The sequence below is a fragment of the Triturus cristatus genome, chromosome 3_2 (assembly GCF_964204655.1).
Source record: "Triturus cristatus chromosome 3_2, aTriCri1.1, whole genome shotgun sequence".
NCBI lineage: Eukaryota > Metazoa > Chordata > Amphibia > Caudata > Salamandridae > Triturus > Triturus cristatus.
This window is the reverse complement of record NC_140584.1, coordinates 820,553,682-820,576,254: the sequence shown is the minus strand read 5'-3', so window position 1 is coordinate 820,576,254 and position 22,573 is coordinate 820,553,682. Positions and strand designations below refer to the sequence as shown.

Genomic DNA, 22,573 nt, shown 5'->3' with positions numbered 1-22,573 from the left:
CCACTACTCCCCACTCCCCACTACCACTTCCTCATCAGGCCCGCTCCCTCCCTCCCCCGGTTCGGACATCAGCCCCTGGAGTTCTACCACCAACGCTTCCCACGCCCGGGCTGTCGCTAGCGCTTTTTCATCATCTCGCCGGTGGGCCAGTTGCACCCGGAGCGTGCCCTCGGCCCCCGCCCAACGCTCTAGGGCTGATCTCCAGCGCAGGAAACTGGGTCCCCCCCGGGATTTCCAGTGCAGCGTCAATTCCCTCTTGGCCAATATCAGCCCTAGATCATAGAATTTGCTCGTGACCTTCGTGCGACGGGTGTGGGGGAACCAAAGCAGCAAGCAGGTGCCCATCTCCGGACCAATGGAGCGATCCGTAACCTGGTTCAGGCACTCCACCACCGCTTCCCAGTAGTCCCCCAACTGCCTACAGGCCCAAAACATGTGGCGAAAGTCTGCTCCGTCCGCCCCGCACCGCGGACACTGAGAGTGCGCTCCCCCGAAATATTGTAAAACCTTTGCCGGCGTCAGGTACGCTCTGTGTAGTGTAAAAAACTGGACAAGCTGGAACCTGGCATTCCTTGTCCCCTTCCATGCCCTCCGCACCAGCGTGGACCACGTGGATTCAGGGATCTCCTTCCCCAGGTCCGCCTCCCACTTTCCCCTCAAGGCGCCCAATGGGGGGAGGCTCTCCGTTGACAGCCTACGATAAAGGCATGTAATGGCCTTGGCCGTCCCCGCCGCCATCACCACATATTGGCAACCCGTGGCAGTCGGGGGCTCCGACAGCCCCACATTCCAATGCCTCTGAAGGCTTGCCACCAAGGCCGCATGGAGCAGGAAGTCTCCCCGCGGAAGCCCATAAGAGTCCTGCAGGTCTTGGAAAGGCAGCAGTACTCCCTCACAAAATAGATCCCCTACCATCTGGACCCCCATTTCCTCCCAGACCGCCAACCCCGACCAGTCTCCTCCATGCGGGAGCGCCGTGCACATCCCCAGAGGGATCTCAGGGGCATAGGGGTGAACTATGGCGGCCTTTCTCTGGCATCTATTCCAACATAACCGGAGGGTACATTCCTCCATGGTGAGCTGGGCGAGGTCCAGCCTCTGGTGAAGGACTATAAAGGCCAGCACGTAGCGCGGGATTAGCCTGCCCTGGGGACCGTCCGGGCCCCTGTACTCCCTGGCCACCGCCTGTGTGAGCCACTGGAGCTGGGCCGCCAGATAATACCATTCGAAGTCCGGAGCCGCCAAGCCTCCCTCCGCCCGCGGTCGCCGCAAGGTGGTCAGCGCCACTCGTCGCCTTCCCGACCCCCAAATGAAGCTCGTGGTGAAAGTTAAACACTAAGTGTTAACCGTATTTTACTACTCAGTAACTTAATATGGCATATTTTGATAGATCACTCGCAGATAGACACAGTTTAACCAGTCCAACATGGCGCGAGTTTAACTAATCCAGTTCGACTCCACCATAGTCCCATATCTATGGCACTGAATGAGGACGCCGAGCACACGTACGCAAACTCGGCGTGTTCAAATAGATCTAAATAACCGTGAATCGGGTAGCCACAGAACCACACGAGGACGCGGACTACAGAAAGGAAGAGGTTAGTTGGTTAAGGGGGATTCAGATGGATCTGTTATATCATCGCAGCCAGATTCTAGATAGATATAAGCCCACATGTGATATAGAGAGAGAGTCAGCAGCGATTTGTGATGATATACATCAAGTTGTTCGAATCTAAGGAGCCTCTAATTTGAAGCAAGACTAAATTAGATAATACCAATCATGGATTAGGCCAGTACTTAACTTTATACCCTTACCTATATCATGAAGAGGGATACTTTAGAAATTATATGGGGAAGTTATCCTTCACCTTTTTCGCCGAAATAAATCTAAATAATATATAATTTGTAAAAACTACAAACCTTGTAGGTTTATCTACAGGTAGATCAATTTGTGTATATAAACAGATATAGACTGACTTTTCAACTAATAGGAAAACATTTTTGCTATGAATTAGGTTGATGGATTGGGTTCGAGTACAGAGAAGAAAAACGATCATGCAAACAGGATAAAGATTCATTTTAGTTAGAACATAATACCAACTCTAACTCAGGTATGTTTGTTTAAATATATTGGTGGATCTTGTCAATTAAGGAGTGAAACCATTAATAAACTAAACGCAAGACGAACTGACAAAGTTTGAGATAGTGAAGTACCCGGCAATAGAAATAAATATATAAACCCTTCACACAGTATTTTGATTAATCAAGTATCAGATAATCTAGTAGACCGCATCTAGTGTTTTAATTGAACACACATGACTCCGGTCATGTCCATATCTGATTGAGATCTTCTGTTATATCTAGGCACTCTGACCCATCGTTCCCCTTGAAGAAAGATATAAATTATCCTATTCCTTTTTTGGCAAAGAGAGACTGTTTCACAATATCAGACACCATGTCGAATTTCAACTGATTTAAGAAAGTGAGTATTTGCGACACTACAAATTTAAAAATATTGAGCTAAAGTAGCAATTTGGATAACATGAACAGATATAAAAAAGCAAGATATCAGATTGAACTGTTAGTGTCGATATTGTAATGAATACAGCTAGAATATAAATACTATAGTTTGAAAACGTATTCCCTTAAGAATCTTGACTCTAACCCTGGTATCTTTCTTGTCTACAAATCATCATTATGCCAGAAGAACGAAGTGAAGAAGAATACTTTTTGAGTTTATGTGTCTGGCCTTAGTAAAGAATTGCAACAGGTATATGTTACAGATTTATAATTAAATGGTCGATTAGATAGACTAGACACAGATCCAAATCTGCGATAATAATTGTGACGTATTTATGACTCCATCAGGCACAGATACCATTGACACAGGATTGATACAGATATTCTCTAGGCATCCAGATATCGTTTTACTCTTTCAAAAAACAAAAGGTATGCACTTATTATGTAAATTTTGGTCACATGTAACATTCTATTGGCCTTTGAATTAACGTTACCTATAGACCTCACTTGCCTAACTAGTCATCTTTATTTTACTGTATATAAAAAAAAAATTGTCTAAAAGATATCACTATAGAGGTGTTTTTCTCAGTCTGATTTAGAGACCCTAGACTAGGATCTTTCTTGTTTAATTATAATATAGATTTGTATAGTCGTGAACCATTTTGGATTGCTATATTGACTCCCTAATTCTAAAATAGGTTTTTAAATGTTTATATATCTATCATTTTGTAATTACTTTACTATATTTCTTGTATATAGAGTACAAACCTGAACGGGCACCTGATGAAGGCCTAGCCGAAACGCGTTGTCTACCTACTGCCCATGTATTGCCGCTGCTCATAGAGTAAAAATTTGAACAGTAAAAATATACATTGTCTCTTGGAAATATTTATTGTTTGACATAATTCTGTTATGATAATTATGTACTGAATCTTGAATTTGAATATCGAATCATGTCGCAGCTAGATTCAACTTGCAATTTTTAAGAATCATTCAGTATATATAGAGATACTTCATTGATGCATTATGATATGTCTATACAGAGAAATTAATTGATTGAACAATATATTTTTTGTAAAACAAGAAAACAAAAATAACAAAAAAAATATTCACACATAGCATTAATTAAAGAGATAAATGATAAATATACAAATTCGTTTGCTCTGTTATTTGCAATAATATGTTTTAGTGATATATGCAAGTAAATTTGTAATCTAACTGTAAGTAATTTTATGTAATTGGGAGTCAATATGCAACGAGTTTTGATCTTGACACTGTACCCGGTGTCCCACCTTTTCACAAATATTTGATTCCCTGCTTGGGTATTGTATCAATTTAGCAGTGGCCCCGTTGCTTTATCAAAATCGAAATCCTGACAAGCCATGTTTATTGTCCATCTTGCAAAATAGATTGCACCAAAGATGTCCAATAGCGTAAAGCTCATCCCTTGTCCTCTGAGGCCACAGACATGTCAGATTGTCAGAATTTCCATACTGCATATATGTAACCAATTTGCACACAATTATTACAATTTACATAAAAATGGCTCATTAGCATATTTATGGTTATCCTGAAAACCTGGTTTATTTGTGGCCCTTGAGACAAAAAGCAAGTACAACTGCCCTGCAAGCTGTGTTAAATCACCCTGGGGCATTTTTACAAGTTGGCGATAAAAAATTATCGCCGCTCTTGCGGCCGTTTTTGGCCAAAAAGCGGCGATAATTTTATCGCCTAATTAGCAAGGCCACGCTAACGCGTTAAACCGTGCTTTAGCGTCGGGATTCCTAACGCCCAGCTTTGCATCTCTAATGAGATGCAAAGTGGGCGTTCCTTACCTAACATGACAGGAGAAATGTCGCTAAGCGACATTTCTACTATCATCAAGCCCCACGCTCTGAAGTATAGCATCAGGAAAAGTAGCGATGACCCCTGTTATCGCTACTTTCCTTACGCCTGCTTCAGGACTGACTTAGCCGTGAAATCCTATTGAAGGTGGATATCATGGCTAAGTTTGTGCGTCCCTATCAACAAGCTAACGCCACACTTCGTGAGATTATCGCTGGGTTTCCAGCGATAATCTCACGTTAGGCAGTTAGCGTGAGGATTTTTATCGCTGAGGAGATAAGCGTTGCTAATAGCTCGCTATCTCAGCGATAAAAATCCACGTTACCCGGCGATAATTATTCTTACGCTAAGAGCGCTGAGCAATAATTATCGCTGGTTGTTGCTGATATGCCCGTCTGTGAGCAGCAGTGCTCCACGGCTAGCCCATAAAATGCCAGCAAAATATGTTTTTAATTATTTCTAAACAGTTTGCAGCAATTTGAACGCCAGAAAACATGTGGATATTCTGATATCAAATACACATTTAATAAGAAAAAAAACAGGCTAACATGCTACCGTAAGGTATGAAGCAAAGGATGCTGTTTAAAAGAAGCTTCTTTACGATTGCATCCTCAGAGGTGCAAGTCACATCATTAAAAACAAGCATTTGCAATGCAACAGGTCTCACATTTACGCGAGTTTGAGCTATCGGCATTGTAAATGACAATGCCTTTTATTTATGTTTTGATTTTATAAGCATAAATGAAACACATTGTCATTTACAATGCCAATAGCTCAAACTCACGTAAATGCGAGACCTATTGCATTGCAAATGCTTGTTGTTTAAGGGATGAGAAAAGTTAAAGAAATACCAATGTATTATGATGACGTTTAGGGATGTGTGTTGAGTGCGAGGGTGGGGCCAAGAATGTGATTTCTGTGAGGACAATAAAGCTACCCCTTGCCACCTGTAAAGCTGTCTATTATTGACCTTTAAAGTTGAGTTCAAACAAACCATTGTGAAACTCTGCAAGCAGCTGCATGCCCTCACTTTCAGTAGTGAGCAGGAAGTGCTCAGTGAACAGCACTTACAACTTCCTGTCATCTCTCCGTCCCTGAGCGGATGAGACCCAGATAACACAGCCGGGAGAGCGCCCCGTGTCCTGCACACGTGCACAGCGACGCCTGGGAGAAAAGGGTGCGTCGCAAGGTAAGTGCAACCTTCCAGGAGCAGGGAGCAATGTCTAGCACATGAACGTCGCCTTCTTTCGAGCCCCCTCGTGGCTGCTATTTTGTGATATTTCCTGTTTGTTCAGCAAAACCACCAAGAGAGGAGGCGAAACGATAATTACAGGTGTCTGCGCGTTTATAAAACAGACCTGTGTCTTTAGCCCTTCAGCTAACGGCGAAACAAGTAACATTTGGAATAATTCTTAACTTGATAACGTTCAAAGTAGTCAACGTACAGTTCGCTGAGTCTGCATAAACCCCTCCGCTTCTCCCATTTCCAACGCTCTCATCCTGCTAGAATCCCAAATATTTTGAAGGTCTCCTCTTCAAACAGAGAAGTCTGATCCAACGGTTGTTTTTCATTTTTCGTGCCCAGCGCATCCTCTCATTCAGCATTTTTGGGGCTGCAGCAACCAACACAAATTATTGTCAAACCTATTTCTTCGCATTTACTCCCCAGTGTGCAAAGAGAAAGGTAGCAAACTGCACCGATTATTGTCTTATTGCCATGTGACTTATTTGCAGGGGGGTTTCAGAATGATGTACCTAATGAATAATAATTTACCTAATCTGTAGATAGTGGCCATCAAGGAACAGAACAGGAACATGCCTGCATCTGCATTTACAAACTGCAAAGTTTCTCTCAAATCAGCTAGTGTTCCGCTAGGAACTGCTGTTGCTTTTTTAATAAAAAAAGTTTCCTGTTTGGGAAAACATCAGGGGAGCAGGTGTGCATAAACTTTGACTTTGGAGTAGTTCTACAAGGTTTGCTTTCCCACCTCCAGGTGGCGACAGGTGAGCGCAGTTCAATGCACCAGCGCTGAATGTGAAAGGCAGGTTATTGTAGCCCTGCAGAACTCCATCCGATACCTTGTTGATGTGGAGTTATTGCCTTTGGATTACGAACAACATCTACAAAAGGGATCAGAGGCACCGTGGTAACAGAAACAAACCCATATCGTTATTTGCAGTATCACACGCACACTGTGCTAATAATAGACCTTTTGAACTAAAATCATGGATTCAATGTGGTGGTGAGGGGACACTTTTTACATACTAATCGCAGGGTGAGCAAGCTCTACTCTGAGGATTGGAGACACTAGAGGAGAGAATACGCACGTTAGAGATTAACTCTGTCATACAGGTACACTCTAGACATAAACAGGTATGGGTCAGGGAAGAATACCAAACATTATTGGAACACCTGGGTAACTTGAATCGCAAGGAACATACTGCTAGAAATCACACTGATGGGGATAAAGCGGGCCCGGAATTAACTTGGCTCCTTAAGGCAGAGACCCCTAAAACAGTGGCGGGGCAATACAGGACGTCACTGGAGAGGTAATTAACACGCAAAGGGGGTTCAGTACAGTGTTTAGAAATTATTATAAAACATTGTATGAATCTCCACAGGACACAGTGTTCTGGGGTACACCAATATCTCAAACCCCTTCCATTCCCAAGAGTGTATGACATCCAGCGACTAGAATTGAGTGAACCCTTACATTTGCACGAAATCTAATTGTCCATTACAGAATTTGGCCAGTGCCAGGGCACCGAGACCAGATGGGGTCCTGGTAGAATTATATGCCACATATAGCTCTAGGCTGGCCCCTAGATGGGTACAGGTATGTGAGGAATCTAAGTGATTGGGGTACTTACCCACCTCTATGCAAGAAGCCTTAATTACAGTGCTCTCCAAGCCTCCTTGATGTAATAGCCCTCACCAAAAAGTCGAAGCATGTGTACGCCTTAATAGACTTAGCTTTCATTCCACAAAAAAGATGCATCACAATGACCTGGAAGGCAGCAATGACGCCCTCAATTCATGACTTGTGGTGAGATACCTTGAGATGGGTATATCCATAGGTGACAGTGTGATTAGCCTCCACCACCAGGGGCGGAAGAGGGGAAAGTTTTGCATTGTGGCATTCACACCTGGAGAAAATAGCAGTGGTGGCTGGTAGGGGACGGTGGAGGGTGCAGGGAAGTTAGAAAAAAAGAACTAACCAACCTGTGGGTCACTAGCTGCCGCCTCTCCTCCGTTCCTGCTGTAACCTGCATCCCGGAAGCACCCAGACTCCCCTAGCTAATCACGACGCTGCCTTACAGCAGCGTCACGATTGGTCTGAGTGCTGTGGTTTGGCCCTCTGACAGGGACTGGGAGGCTGTGCCTGTTCACCGCCCAGGCTGTATAATACATCTTGTGGAGAACATCCAAAGTGCGCATGATGGTTTGGCCAGCCCAAGACGGCCGGCTAAGCCGTGATGCGCACTTAAGTTGCAGCAGCCACTCCTCCTCCCTCTAGGTCATTGGGGCCCAGCCCCGCCCGCCCTAACATGGAGCTTGCAGCCAGACAAAAAATAAAATTATAATAACGTTCGGTTATTATCATTTTATTTTTCCTTTGCATTGCTCTTAGAGCAGTGGGGTGATGCTCCTCCGCCTTAGCGGAGGAGCCGCCGCTGGAAAATAGAGGTGACGTGTGATAGTTGACTGTCCTGCGACAGTAGTCCCTTGACCGCCACAGCTTGAAGGGTTTGACCACCTCCTCTGAACCACTTATGGTAGACAGGTACCCCTGCCCGGCGTATCTGGGTCACCAAAATGCAAACCTATGTGAAAGGATGTCAGGGAGCGATTCAGCAAGACCCTTACCACACGACCCCAAGGCAGGGAACTGGGGAATAACTCTACAAGACCAGTTGCAGTAATCGGGAAGTTTGGGTTTGTGATCGTTTATATGATGTTTTTATTTTTCTTCAGTTCTTCTTTCCAGGCATTTTCCACAGCCATCACTTTGGAGCTAATTGAGTAATATGCTTAAAACATGCATCTAGCAACCATATCGCTGTGTTGCCATTAGGACCAAATGTACCAGCCAAGATCCGCATATCTTGCTATGCAAAATCACAAATTGTGGGGCACCGGTAAATCGTCGGACTCATTGCTATATGATGTTTGTTTAGTGTTCCATCGAGCGACAGCTATTTCTACTAAATGAGCGGAATTTGAAACTCTAACAAAACCATCTTTAAAAACAGGAGGTCTGATCTAGGAACCTCCGGCCACACCAGTGTGAGTGAGCACGTGGGTGACACCATGGCTGCTTGGCCAACCAACTTCTCCAGAAGTCATATTGAAAGTAGACCATGCTGGCTTTGATTAGATCTTATGCAATTGTAGAAAATCCTCAACATGCCGAAGCAGTTGCCACTTCCTGTTTCAGAATAAAATGTTTTGTACAGATTAAGCAACGCTTGAAAGTCTGAACACTATTTAAGAAGTGTTGGTTACCATAGATACACAAATATTGCCAGTTGCTCGCAAATAAAACAACCAGGTACTTCTAGACTGTCTCTCTTTTTTGGAATATACTGAACATTTGATAAAAGGTAAAACAATGTAAATAAAAAAGAGCATTCAGGGCCTAATGCACAGAGAGTCTGGCCACAGCACAGTTCTTGCATTGTGTTGCATCCAGACTCACAATGTATGGTGCCTGGGAATCTTCAGTCCCAGGCAGCACAGAGGGAATGCTCGCCTCCTTAATAGCAACGGTGCTGAAATTGGCTTTTGACGCATTGCAAACTATGGAGGCCTGCGTTGGACAACAGGCCTCATCCCAGCATTCACGTTCGCACTTTTCAGACACTGCGACTCCTTAAAAGGACAAGGGTCACAATTCCACAAGAAATGACACCGTGTGAATTTGATACCCGGAGCACTTCCATCACAACAATGGTGTCAACAGGGTCCCGTCCTTCAGCTCACAACAATAGATGTATGGCTCACGTTAAAACCAGCAAAGTAGCACCTGGCAGGTGGTAGGGTTTCAGACCACAGCAAGTCAAGTTTTGTAAAGCAAGGTTACGGGATCGTTACTGCAGACCTACACTGCAGTTAGTCACTGCCACTCTTTAAAAAAATTATATATATATCCTGTACCTTGCTGCATTAACTTATTTTTACATACTGAGAGTCTTATCTATTCAAACATTTACAATAGCTTTTAGGTGAGCCAGAGCCATCAGTCAGTAGTTCATTCCATCTAGTTTTCCATATATCTCTGAGCAACTCTATATGTGGGGTACTTTTCCGATTTGACCGATATTTCTGGTCTGAACAGGCCAGATGACTTTTCTGTTGATTATACTACTAAATATTGAGGCTAAACAGGAATATCATGGAAAAAAATATCGAAGACCATAATATTGAACATCTACCTACCTTGAAGATATATATAATTAATATATATAATTAATATATATATATTATATATTTATATATATATATATATATATATATATATATATATATATATATATATATATATATATATATATATATTACCTATTGGCAGTCGCCAGTAGGTAGTTATAGTTAGGACCTAGTTTCCATAGTAAAAGCATTTTTTGACACGGCTATAACTTTGGTGTCGTTTGACCAGCCTGCATGACATTTTGCCAAAAAAGTGCCATAATGGGTACTATTGTTATGCAAAGTTTGGGGGTGATCCATGCAGTGGGGACCTAGAACTTGGGGCGCGAAATAAGGTTGCGTTTGTAATGTTAATTTCAATCGGAACCTTTATCCACCTCTACAGCCCGAACCGCTGAACGGACTTACACCAAATTTTGCAGGAAGGTAGATGTTGATTCAAGGAACGGCCTTTTGCCTATTTGGTGTGAATCGGCAGTAGTAATATTTGAGAAATGTAATTTAAAAATTATAGTGATATCTCTGGCAGCAGATATTTTGCAGTGGTTTCACGATGAATCGCGAATGCACGCACCCACAGGAATGCTCTGATTGGCTGGACGCAACCTGAATAGAAAGTTGTGGCTGCCATTTTAACTATCGGGAATGGTTCCCGGGGCTGAGAATCTGTGTGAAAGCCCACATAAGGGGTCAGGATGGAGATACACTGACCCCATGTTTGAGAAATGGAGGTGTTAGTGATACAATGCATCTATATAGCCAAACAAAAAGCTTACTATGGAGCTCTAAAAAAGGCCAAAATTGAGTATTACTCTAAAAGAATTGAAGAAACCGGTGGCTCTTCTAAAGAACTTTATAAAATAATTCGAGAACTCCGTAAGCCTTCTCTGCTCTCACAAGCCATGGCACCCTCCCCTGAGAATTGCGAACTCCTTAATAATTATTTCATTAACAAAGTGACAAAAATCTATACTACTTTTGCATCCTCAGATTTGGATGACGGCAAGGATTGGGGAAAAATAGCTCCTCATCCTGCAGCCAACAGTCATCTTGATAGGCTGACCCCTTTCTCTGAGGAGCAAGTGGCCAAAGTTATGACCGAAATTAAGGCAGGTTCACCATTGGACCCCTGCCCACATTTTATCTTCTCACGGCTGGTGCTAACACTCTGTCCTTATGTTACTAATGCCCTCAATCAATCATTAGAAGACGCTGCTTTTCCAGATATTTGGAAAAAGACAGTTGTCTTCCCACTCCTAAAAAAGCCTGGTCTCGAAATCTATGACCCAGCCAATTATAGACCGATTTCGCAATTACCATACCTGTCTAAGGTTTTGGAGAAACTGGTCAATAGACAACTTACGGCCTTTATTGAATCCAACAATTTACTTGACCCCTCACAAACTGGATTCAGGGCTAATAATAGTACTGAGACCACTTTGTTAGCCGTATCAGATAATATCAGATCCTTAGTTGATCAGGGAAAAACGGTGGCACTGATCCTTTTGGACCTCACAGCAGCATTCGACACCGTGTCTCATGATAAATTATTGAGAATTTTACACGAAAAAGGAATATGTCGAAATGCGTTAGCATGGTTCGCTTCATTTCTAAAAAACAGAACTCAGACAATTCAGATGGGTCCTTATTCCTCTACGGCTAAGAATATTGACTACGGAGTACCACAGGGTGCCACCCTGAGCCCTACCCTTTTTAATCTATACGCATCTTCCCTGGCAACTATCAGTAAGAAATGGGGCTTTGATCTATGCTCCTATGCAGACGACACTCAATTGATAGTCCCTTTGTCTGATAAGCTGCATATAGGGGACTCTAAGGACAATCTAATGAATTGCCTTACCGAAATAGCAAAATGGATGTCAGGACACTGTCTAAAACTTAATGCCGGAAAATCAGAGATTCTACTCTATGGAGGAGCCCAGACAATTTGGGATAATAGCTGGTGGCCCCAGGCTTTGGGAACTGCTCCAGAACCTAGGCAGGCCACCAAGAATCTGGGCGTTATTTTTGATAATGCCCTGTCCATGCAGAACCAGGTCCGGTCGATATGTGGAAAAAGCTTTGCTATATTAAAACTCCTCAGAAGGCTTTTTCCGTGGATTCCTTTGAACTATAGAAAAACTGTGACCCAGGCACTATTGATGAGCAATTTGGTTTACGGTAATGCATTATATGTTGGTATGGCTGACTTTTTGTTTAATAGACTGCAAGTAGTCCAAAATGCTGCTGCCAAACTGGTATGTAATAAAAGCAGATACAGTTCTGCCTCTCTCTGCATGAGGGAACTACACTGGCTCCCTGTACGTCAAAGAGCTAATTTTAAGCTTTTGTGTTTTGCTCATGAAACTTTATACAAAACTGCCCCTCAAATTTTGCATGGAAGATTAAAATTCCATGCACCTTTGTGTAATTTGCGATCACGCCACTTGGCACTGGCCTCAGTCAAACGTACATCCAAAGCTAAGATGGGTGACAGATCTTTTTCTAAAGTAGCAGCTACAAATTGGAATGTGCTTCCTTTGCATCTACGTTTGACTGAAGATTACTCAATGTTCAAAAAGAAATTAAAAACATATTTTTCCCAACCTACTAATCTGTTTCAGAGTGCTCTTCCCTCCCCTCTCACTTTTAGTTAGTGTTTTATTCTCTAGCGCCGTGATGTCCCTTGGGATGAATGTCGCGCTTTATAAATACATAAATACAAATACAAGTTATGTGTCCACAATGTATTTTTTTAATTGCGCATGATATTCGAGACAACGCCGTGACCGCTAGCGTGGTACCCTGTGTACCATTGCAGAGACATCGCGATTATCAGCGTCTTCACAAATATTGGTTACAATTTTTAAAAAACTATAAATCATTAATATGCATTGTTATTGAGATATTGATAAATGTTTTTATAGAGCTATTTATTTAGTGAGTTATCTACTGTGATGGTTAGAATGAATTATTTAGTTATAATTTTATATGTGGTGGTGGCTGTTGCATTCCTGCTTTTGCTTTCTGCTTTTGCGACGTAACTGCGGGAACCGCGATGACCAACGTCATCGCGATCACCGGTGTCACCGCGAAAATGTAAAATAGGTTTTAGAGATGGTTGTTCTAAAAATACACTAGAAAAACATGAGTTTGATGTGTACAGTAATAAACCCCTAGTGTGGAAAATACTGTAATATGTTTCTTTATATGTGTTTTACACTTTATGGAAAAGTTGCAACTGTTGCGGTTAATGGCGACTTTGCGACATCCCGAATAACCACAAACACTGAAAATCGGTCTGAAAGATGGTTTTTAAAGAAGCTTAGTACTAAAATATGAGGTTAAACATGCTTTGAAAGAAGTATTTATATAGCAATAGGTGTAGTGCAATGTTCAGAATGGATTTTTTTACATATTATTTTTGGGTGTGTTGGTGCTCATTGAATGTCTGCTTTTGTTTTCTGTTTTCACGACATGGCCGTGGGGATCTCGACATTGTCGCGAAAATTGTCAAAAACAAAAGGGAAAAAAACCTTTTAGAAAAAAGCTTCACAATTTTTGGGGTACTAGGGTTAGTTGGTTGTATATGACAGCTACACATAAAATCGTATGCAGAGTTTTAGGTGACTTAGAAACATGCTGTTGCCTTCATCTGTAAATTGCACTCCACTTTGCACAAACCATGCGCTCTTCGCGACTACCGACGTCACTGCAATGACGCCGGTAGTCGCGAATATAATTTTTGTCTGTAAAGGTGGCTTTCTTCTAAATTGATCACAGAAAGAAAAGTTAAAACAATATTTGACTAAATATTTAGACTTAAACTTTATTTAAAAAATGTCTTGAAGTGTATTTTTCAGTATGTAAAATCCATTTACTGATGACAGATTCTCCACAGTAAATGCAACAATGTTATGCGACTTACAAAATTGTTTAAAATAAAACCAGTTATTAATTTACTTTCTGATAAACACATATGAAATCAAAAAATGAGTGGTGTATTATATAAATATAATACACAATATCGAATTATAGAAAGAAAGTATGACAATCCTAGATGATCACTTAAAAAAATGGACATTCCAATTAAGAAATAGAATTTAAATAAACCTTAGAAACTGAAAAACCCAAAGGTTACTGGGACGTTATAGTTAACAGTTAGCATTTAAAAAACCTTACAAATTCACTGAAAAAAACAAAGGTTACAGGGACGTTATAGTTAAAAAATAGAATTAAAAAAAATCTTAGACATTCACTGAAAAAAACAAAGGTTACAGGGACGTTATAGTTAGGCTGACATTTCACTCATACAAAACCAGAGAAATTCAGCAGTTATTGTTAGCTGAGCTAACTATAACTTGCGCCCCCACAATGCACTGCTGAAGACCTCACATATTACATCACTCATGACATAGTCAGTGACATCACTCATAACATGACTGACATCTCAAATGACATCACTGATGACATCATCCACATAATCTGTGACACAACCACTCATACCTCCATGTAACCTTTCATACACTCACTGCGACTTCCATGCTACAATTCTCGAAACCATTGACACACCCATACCAGTATTTACATACCCACTCACTAATTCATAAGTCTACACACACATCAACTCAGTCACCCATACAGCCACTTGTACACCAGCTCAATTACTAATACAGCCACTGATATATCCACTCATACAGCCATACAGACACGCACACACTGTCAGTCACTCATAGAGCTACTCACACACCTACTCACTCACCTGAAGAGTCAATCAGACAGCCATTTACTCACCTATAAAGTTATACACACACCCACTCACTTATTCATACAGGCATTGACATATAATCACTCACCCATACAGACCCTCACACACGCACTCACTAACCCATACAACCACTATCACAATTCCTCACTCACACATACAGTCACTGATATACTCCAACACTCACCTATACTGCCTTTCACATATCCACTTACCCATATACCACTGACACATCCATTCGCTCACTGACACAGCCCTAGTCACTTATACGACCCTTCTCTTACACTCACTAACCCAAACACCCACTGACTCATGCACTCAGTCATCCATGCAGGCAGTCACACCCCCTCTCACTCACCCACACAGACGCTCATACACCCATACAGGTACGACAGCTGAACAACCACCCATACACCCACACATGTACCCACTCCCCAACCCATACAGCCACTTCAACGCCAACTGATAGACTGATACAGACATGCAGGCAACCTAGTCAGTGACCCATACATTCACTGAGACACCTAATCACTTACTTAAACAGTCAGTCACGCACCTACCGAATCATCGATGCAGGCACTCATACACCCACTGATTCATCATTACACTTTGGTACATATATTTAACACTCATAAACACTTTAAACATACAGTCACTGGATGATGTCATCAGTGATGTCACTGGCCATGTCATGAGTGATGTAATATGTGAGGTCATGAGCAGTGCATTGCGGGAGCGCAAGTTATAGTTAGCTCAGCTAACTGTAACTGCATAATTTCTCTGGTTTTGTACGAGTGAAGTGTCAGCCTAACTATAATGTCTCTGTATCCTTTGTTTTTTTCAGTGAAATATATATATATATATATATATATATATATATATATATATATATATAAGAGCCTCATCCTCTCGGGTCAGGGCCTGTTACAGGTGTGTCAGACACCTCACATATTCCGCAGGACACACGTATCTTACAAAGAACGTGAGACAGGCCACACCAACTGTGCTTAATTCATTCCTTTATTCCAGGCAAGAACAGGCATGACGCGTTTCAACTCTAGACTAGTCTTAATCATATGCAGGCTTCAAAATGGTGGGATCGCCAGCTTTTAAAAGTACGTGACTTTAAACATTGAAAAAGGACTTGTACTCCCAGGTTTGATTTAAAGCAGCAGTTAGTATTTAAATTCGGCAGGTTTACTTTGCTCGGAGATGAAAAGTACACATTTTCCGTTTTGTAGTTCAAGGATAAATACCTCACAAAAATAAAGTATTGTCACAAACTGTCATTCATCTCTGAAAGATTCGTTGATTTTCTCTCTCTTTTCGTTTCTTGATGTAGAAACTCCTACAATAACCAAAATGCACTTCTGCTGCTTTTCACCCACTCGGAATTCAATGCAGTTTATAGCAGAAATTCAACTTGCCTTCTATGCGCACTCCTGTATATATAGCGCCTTCAGAGGAGTAGTTCCATATTGTGGTCATATCAGGAGGGCACATTGTAAAAACCAGTCTATTCCGCTACCACCAATTTTTCAGTTTGTTAATTGCCTTCCCAACAAAAAGCTTGAAAGCACACAGTGCGCATGGATCTTCCTCTCGCAAACCCTGGCTGTCGTACTGGCCATCTCCCAAGTAGCGGTGGGCCTTTCACAGGGCCCTACCATCCATCCTTCGTGAATGTTCAATATTTCCAGCCGGTGTGTGCTTTCAAGCTTTTTGTTGGGAAGGCAATTAACAAACTGAAAAATTGGTGGTAGCGGAATAGACTGGTTTTTACAATGTGCCCTCCTGATATGACCACAATATGGAACTACTCCTCTGAAGGCGCTATATATACAGGAGTGCGCATAGAAGGCAAGTTGAATTTCTGCTATAAACTGCATTGAATTCCGAGTGGGTGAAAAGCAGCAGGAGAAGTGCATTTTGGTTATTGTAGGAGTTTCTACATCAAGAAACGAAAAGAGAGAGAAAATCAACGAATCTTTCAGAGATGAATGACAGTTTGTGACAATACTTTATTTTTGTGAGGTATTTATCCTTGAACTACAAAACGGAAAATGTGTACTTTTCATCTCCGAGCAAAGTAAACCTGCCGAATTTAAATACTAACTGCTGCTTTAAATCAAACCTGGGAGTACAAGTCCTTTTTCAATGTTTAAAGTCACGTACTTTTAAAAGCTGGCGATCCCACCATTTTGAAGCCTGCATATGATTAAGACTCGTCTAGAGTTGAAACGCGTCATGCCTGTTCTTGCCTGGAATAAAGGAATGAATTAAGCACAGTTGGTGTGGCCTGTCTCACGTTCTTTGTAAGATACGTGTGTCCTGCGGAATATATATATATATATGTATATATAATGAATGATAACAGTACTGTAAATCATTTATGTTAAATTTGCCTAAACGCTTTTTTGCACCCAGCCGTAAGTTTATCGTGCACTTGCACTTTATTTGCATATGAAATGGGCTTGCCTCAAGCTTTATGATTTTATTGTGGCCAACTATTACAAAGTATAGTTGGCATCATTTGACGTTTTGCACATTTTTGCACTTGCACTTTATTTTTAAGCACTTTTCCTTTGAGTAAGTGAAAGTGATATGAATACTGGTAAGGGGATGTTGTAATGTAAGATCATGCCAATCAAATGAAGCTTTAGGGATGTTTCAGATTGGAATGGTCATTACCATTTGGGTACAATTTTAGACATTTTGCATACATATGTATTATTATGTTATTAATTCTGATTACTACAGCTTTCTTTCCAATGTGTAACAACAACAATTTTTAAATCCGCAAGCAGTGACCCTTTCTCTTAACAATTGTAGTACTGGTTTTGTTTTAAATTAAGTGCCTGCCCAGTATGTTTTTAGCTCTATGGCTTAGGGGTGTGGTTGAACTTCATCATCCTAATTAATTTTGACACTACTTAAGGGTTGTATGAGGTCCAGCGCGTCATGTGATCAAGACCGTGTTGTCGCGGTCGAAACGCGTCATGCTGGGCACTTGCCGTTATATTGTTTCATGCTGAAAATTCTGCAATAAAGCACTGCTCTTTTGAAATCTCCACGCTGTGGTCCGTACCTGTTCATTGCCGTGGCTATGGTGATTCGGAGATGTTGGCAATTTTAGTTTAGTTACGTGAAGGTCTCTCTCCATTTGGCAAGTTTTTTTGTGTAGAAGATTAAGTCAATTTGTCGTCCACCTTGTGCTGGACTGTAGTAGATGTCCGTTATTAGCGTTTCTGGATCATCTTTATATTTGAATTTTTTTGTGGCTTATTTGGAGAGGTTTTGTGGGAATTTAATGCAGTATGATGCCGTACCTTTCCATGACAGTGTTGCGATGGGGCATTAGTGAATGGTCCAGTTTAAGTGTTCTCGGTCTGACATTTAGATGTCAAGGGGGCAGGGTCCCTATTGCTGGCACATGGTAGGATTGGCAGAGATAACCAAAGAGGAGGTGGGCGCTCATCTCACTGTATACACAGTGTATGCAAGAGGTGATAAAGACAAAAGTCGCAATGTAGGCCCTGGGTCCCAGCATAGGATATGGGGTCCAACAGACCTGTAGCTGGGACATTCGGGGATAAGTAGGATGCTACTAGAATAGGTCGGAGAGAATAATAAAGGCCCTCAGGCTGTGCAGGCAGTTGTCGGAAAACAGTGGAGGTCTATTAGTGGAGCTACAGATCACAGCAGAAGGCAGAGTGCTGGTAATTACAGCCATGCGCATATGCTAGACCCACTGGAATTATGCAGTAGGAGAGGACCAAATTATTTCCAAGTTAATTATGTGTCAAGAAAATGCAAATCATGTAGCTCAATGCAGCACGTTTTGTAACGTTATTCTTCACCATTTTTTCATTTGTACCCATGTTAACACTGTCTTAGAAAAGGTTTCACCTGATTAGTAACACTTCAGACCCAAATGCAGCAATAAACTTCTGAAAGGGACGCATCAACCTTCACAAAGGGACTTCAAATACAAAGCAACTCATGTCGCTGCATTATAGGTAACTTTTAATTAGATTGAATAGAAACTACATTTTTGTCAAATTTTGCAGCAGATGATGGATTATGTGACAAATGCAACAAATCAAAAATTATAGGAAAAATGCTGCAGCTGCAAAATCACATAATTCCAGTGGCTCTGGCAGAATGATCAACAGTGTTCTCATTTTTACTTGATGTCAGAGTGCAGCATTTATTTTGTTCAACTGGGCTAATTTCGTTTTATTGCATGCATTCCACATATTGCATTAAAGCACACCCTTTGCCACACAAAGGCTTTTATATAATACTGGGGAAAGGGTCATGTACTGCACTCATTCAGCTGGCATCTGAGGAAGAAGGTGTACTTACCATGACACTTCTCCCGTAGGCTCATAATTTAGTCCCTGGGCTATCATAGAGGAGCGAATGGTTGAATCCCGTGGAATGTAAATAAAGCATTGGCAAGCATTTCCCTTTACTCCCGTTACATTCCGACACTTTTTAAGTTCTGTGCAGAGCTTCCTGAGTCAAAAGAATTTGGGAATTTACCATGACTTTGCCTAACGATTGAAAACATTGAAATCAATTTACAGTTTTGAGATACCATTAGATATGTTTGATTTTCCTTTAGTAATTTGATTTTTAAAAATGTTTTATAAACATTCCTATTAAAAGTTGTTGGATGGGACATCCATACAAAACAAGAGTACTGCCTTTGCTTTAGATTCGGGACTAAGTTAAGAAGATATCATGATTAAAGCTTTCTTCGAAGGATTGTCTGTGTAACTGTATGGGCCATCAATTTATTTTCACCACAATTGACATGTAAAAGCTTAGTGAAGTGTTTCTCCCCCTTCTGTGTTGGAGGCCTGTTCTTTACTGAGGAAGGGCACACCTTTTAGCCTGTTATCTTTGGAGGAATGGACAGCCGCGGCCGCTGCAGATAAGAGCAGTGGGGCGGTGGGGGCCAGGAGGCCCTTTGACCTCCTGGTCACAGACCCAGCTCTCCGCCAGTGCAGCTCTGCTGACAGAGCCTCCCTGCAGCTGTGCCTCCACCTCTGCGCCTGTCAGAGGTTTGGGTCCTACTCAGGGTATTGTATCCAGTTGATACTCTCTCCGTATTCCTTGTTGGTTTTGCCCTATTTTCCATTGCCTTATTGCCTGTTTTCTTCTCTTCTTGCCCTATTCTTGCCTTGCCTTTCTGACCCTGTGCCCGGTTCCCGCCCATTCTTTGCCGCTGCTGCCCCCGTGGCTCCTCCCCCTGCCAGCTTCCCACTCCCACCACCCAGCTGCTCCTCCCTCCCCCTCCCCCTTCCCCGATTTAATGGCGACCGCTGTGCTGACACGCACAGTGGGCGCACCGCTGGCACGCCTAAGGCAAGCCAGTCTGCGACCCGACCGCGACCAGCACCTGAAACACTGGCTCTACGACCGCACACCGCTACAACACAGCTACTCTCCTTGCACTCAACCCAGGGAGGAACAACAACTGTCCGCTCTGAACACCACCCATGGCCAGTTTTCCTGCCGCAACTGCTGCCAGACCTTCACCTCTGCCCCCGCGGACACCATCCCCACGACGAAAAACAACACCTCCAGAGCCCTAAACTGTTTCCTCCTCAATGTGCGCTCCCTGCACAGACACGCCATAGAGATCTGGGACCTCCTCGACATCCTCTCACCAGATGTGGCCTTTTTACTGAAACTTGAACCAACGCCTCCTCCGCCCCTGACATCGCCACCGCCATCCCTGATGGATAAAAGATCCAGCGGAAGGACTGCCCCAACCACCCAGGAGAAGTCACCATCGCACACACTGCCAGGAGAGCTCCCTTCGACTCTCCACCTCCACCACAAGCGACTCCTTCTCCACCACCAAACACTTCCAGGTCCAGACAAGACCCAGAAACACACTTCACAGCAGCCTCGCCTACAGACCCCCCGGACCCTGCGCTTCATTCGCCACCACCATCACCGACCTCATCGCACCCCACTCCATCGCCTCCATGGACGACAGACCTGAACTTCCACCCGGACAACCCCAGTGACCCCAACTCCATCACCCTCCTGGACAACCTCGCCAACATCGGACTGAAACAGCTCGTCACCATGCCTACTCACAAGGCAGGACACACCCTCGACCCCATCTTTGCAGGAGACAGCAACATCCATTACAGCCACACCATGCAACCCCCATGGACCGACCATCACTGCGTACACTTCTACATCGACAAACCCACGCTGCCCAAACCTGAACCACGCCCTCCACAAAGGAACTGGAGCAAAGTCACAGAGGAGCAGCTCAACTCCACCCTCAACCACAACGCCCCCACCACCTCTACCAATGGCAAACTCGCAGCCAAAGAACTCCACAGATGGATCTCCAACTGCGCAGACAAACTCGCACCCCTAGGGAACCCCGACAGACAGCACTCCAGGAAGGCCACCTGGTTCACCACCGACCTCCAGGTATCCAGACGCACCTGCAGGCATCTCGAGAAGAACTGGAGAAACAGCCAGACAACAGGAACGCCATGACGGAATACCACCAACGCATTATATCCACCAAAAGGGCCTTCATTCAAAACAAGATCCTCGCCAACTCCAGGAACTCCAAGGAACTCTTCAGCATCATCCAGGAATTCACCAAGCCCGCCAGTGAAACCAAGGACATCACCCTTTCCAGGACCTCTGGAATAAGCTTGGATCCTACATCCATCTGAAAATCAAGACCCTCTACGACAACTTCAATGACCAGACACCACTTCCCTCTCCAGCAATGCCTGCCAACCAACCATCTCCTCCTGGACCCCTATCACCACTGAAGACACCACCTTGACCATGAAAAGAATCTACTCAGGGGCCCCCATGGACCCATACCCACCACACATCTTCCACAGAGCTGCCATCGCTCCAGAACTAAGATGCACCATCAACACCACCTTCAAGACCGGCACCTTTCCAGACAACTGGAAGCACGCAGAAGTCAGACCCCCTGCTCAAGAAGCCCTCAGCAGATCCCACGGACCTCAAGAACTACTGTCCCATCTCCCTCCTCCCCTTCGCAGCCAAAGTCACCAAGAAGACCGTCTGTGCACAACTAACAAAATTCATCAAAGAAAACTACATCCTCGATCCTTCCTAATCCGGATTCCGCAGCAACCACAGCACCGAGACCGCCCTCCTCGCAGCCACAGACGACATCCGCACCCTCCTCAACCAAGGACACACCGCGGCCCTGATCCTACTTTACCTCTCGGCAGCTTTCGACACCGTATCCCACCGCACACTCACTGCCAGACTCCTTGACGCTGGCATATAAGGAACTGCCCTCGACTGGATCAGCTCGTTCCTCATCGGCAAAACCCAAAGAATCAGACTACCACTTTTCCTCTCCAAACACATGGAAATCAACTGCTGAGTACCCCTAGGATCATCGCCCAGCCACGCTCTTCAACATCTACATGGCCCCCCTCGCCGCCATCGTCAGACAGCACGGACTCAGCATAGTATCATATGCCGACGACACCCAGCTCATCCTCTCCCTCACCAAGGACCCCATCACCACCAGACTCAACTTCCAGGAAGGAATGAAGGACGTCACATCCTGGATGAGCAGCAGCTGCCTGAAGCTCAAATCGGAGAAGACAGAGGTCCTCGTCCTTGGACCCTCCCCCTCTGCATGGGACAACACCTGGTGGCCCACCACTCTCGGCAGCCTTCCTACCCCTACGGACCACGCCAGGAACCTCAGCATTGTACTCGACTCCTCCCTCTCCATGACCCGACAGGTCAACGCCATCGCCTCCAGCTGCTTCATCACCCTCCGCATCCTCCGAAAGACCTTCAAATGGACCCCCCCCCCCCGAATCAAGCAAGGCCGTCACCCACACACTCATAACCAGCAGACTGGACTACGGAAATGCCCTCTACACCAGGATCAACAAATCTCTGCTCTGCAAGCTCCAGACCATACAGAACACCGAAGCCAGACTCGTCCACGGCATCCCTCG

At 43.6% G+C, this 22,573-nt stretch overlaps 1 protein-coding gene across 2 annotated transcripts in view; it reads left to right on the top strand.

Annotated features, from left to right (window-relative positions):
• The first annotated feature begins 5,444 nt into the window (after positions 1-5,444).
• The window catches only part of CASP8 (caspase 8), a 116,836-nt gene continuing 99,707 nt past the window's right edge, over positions 5,445-22,573 (top strand). The window contains exon 1 of one of the 2 annotated variants that reach the window (XM_085649007.1): positions 5,445-5,554. The gene's annotated coding sequence lies outside the window, so the exon portion shown is untranslated. The remainder of the gene's footprint in view (positions 5,555-22,573) is intronic. The other variant, XM_085649006.1, reaches the window with a different exon arrangement.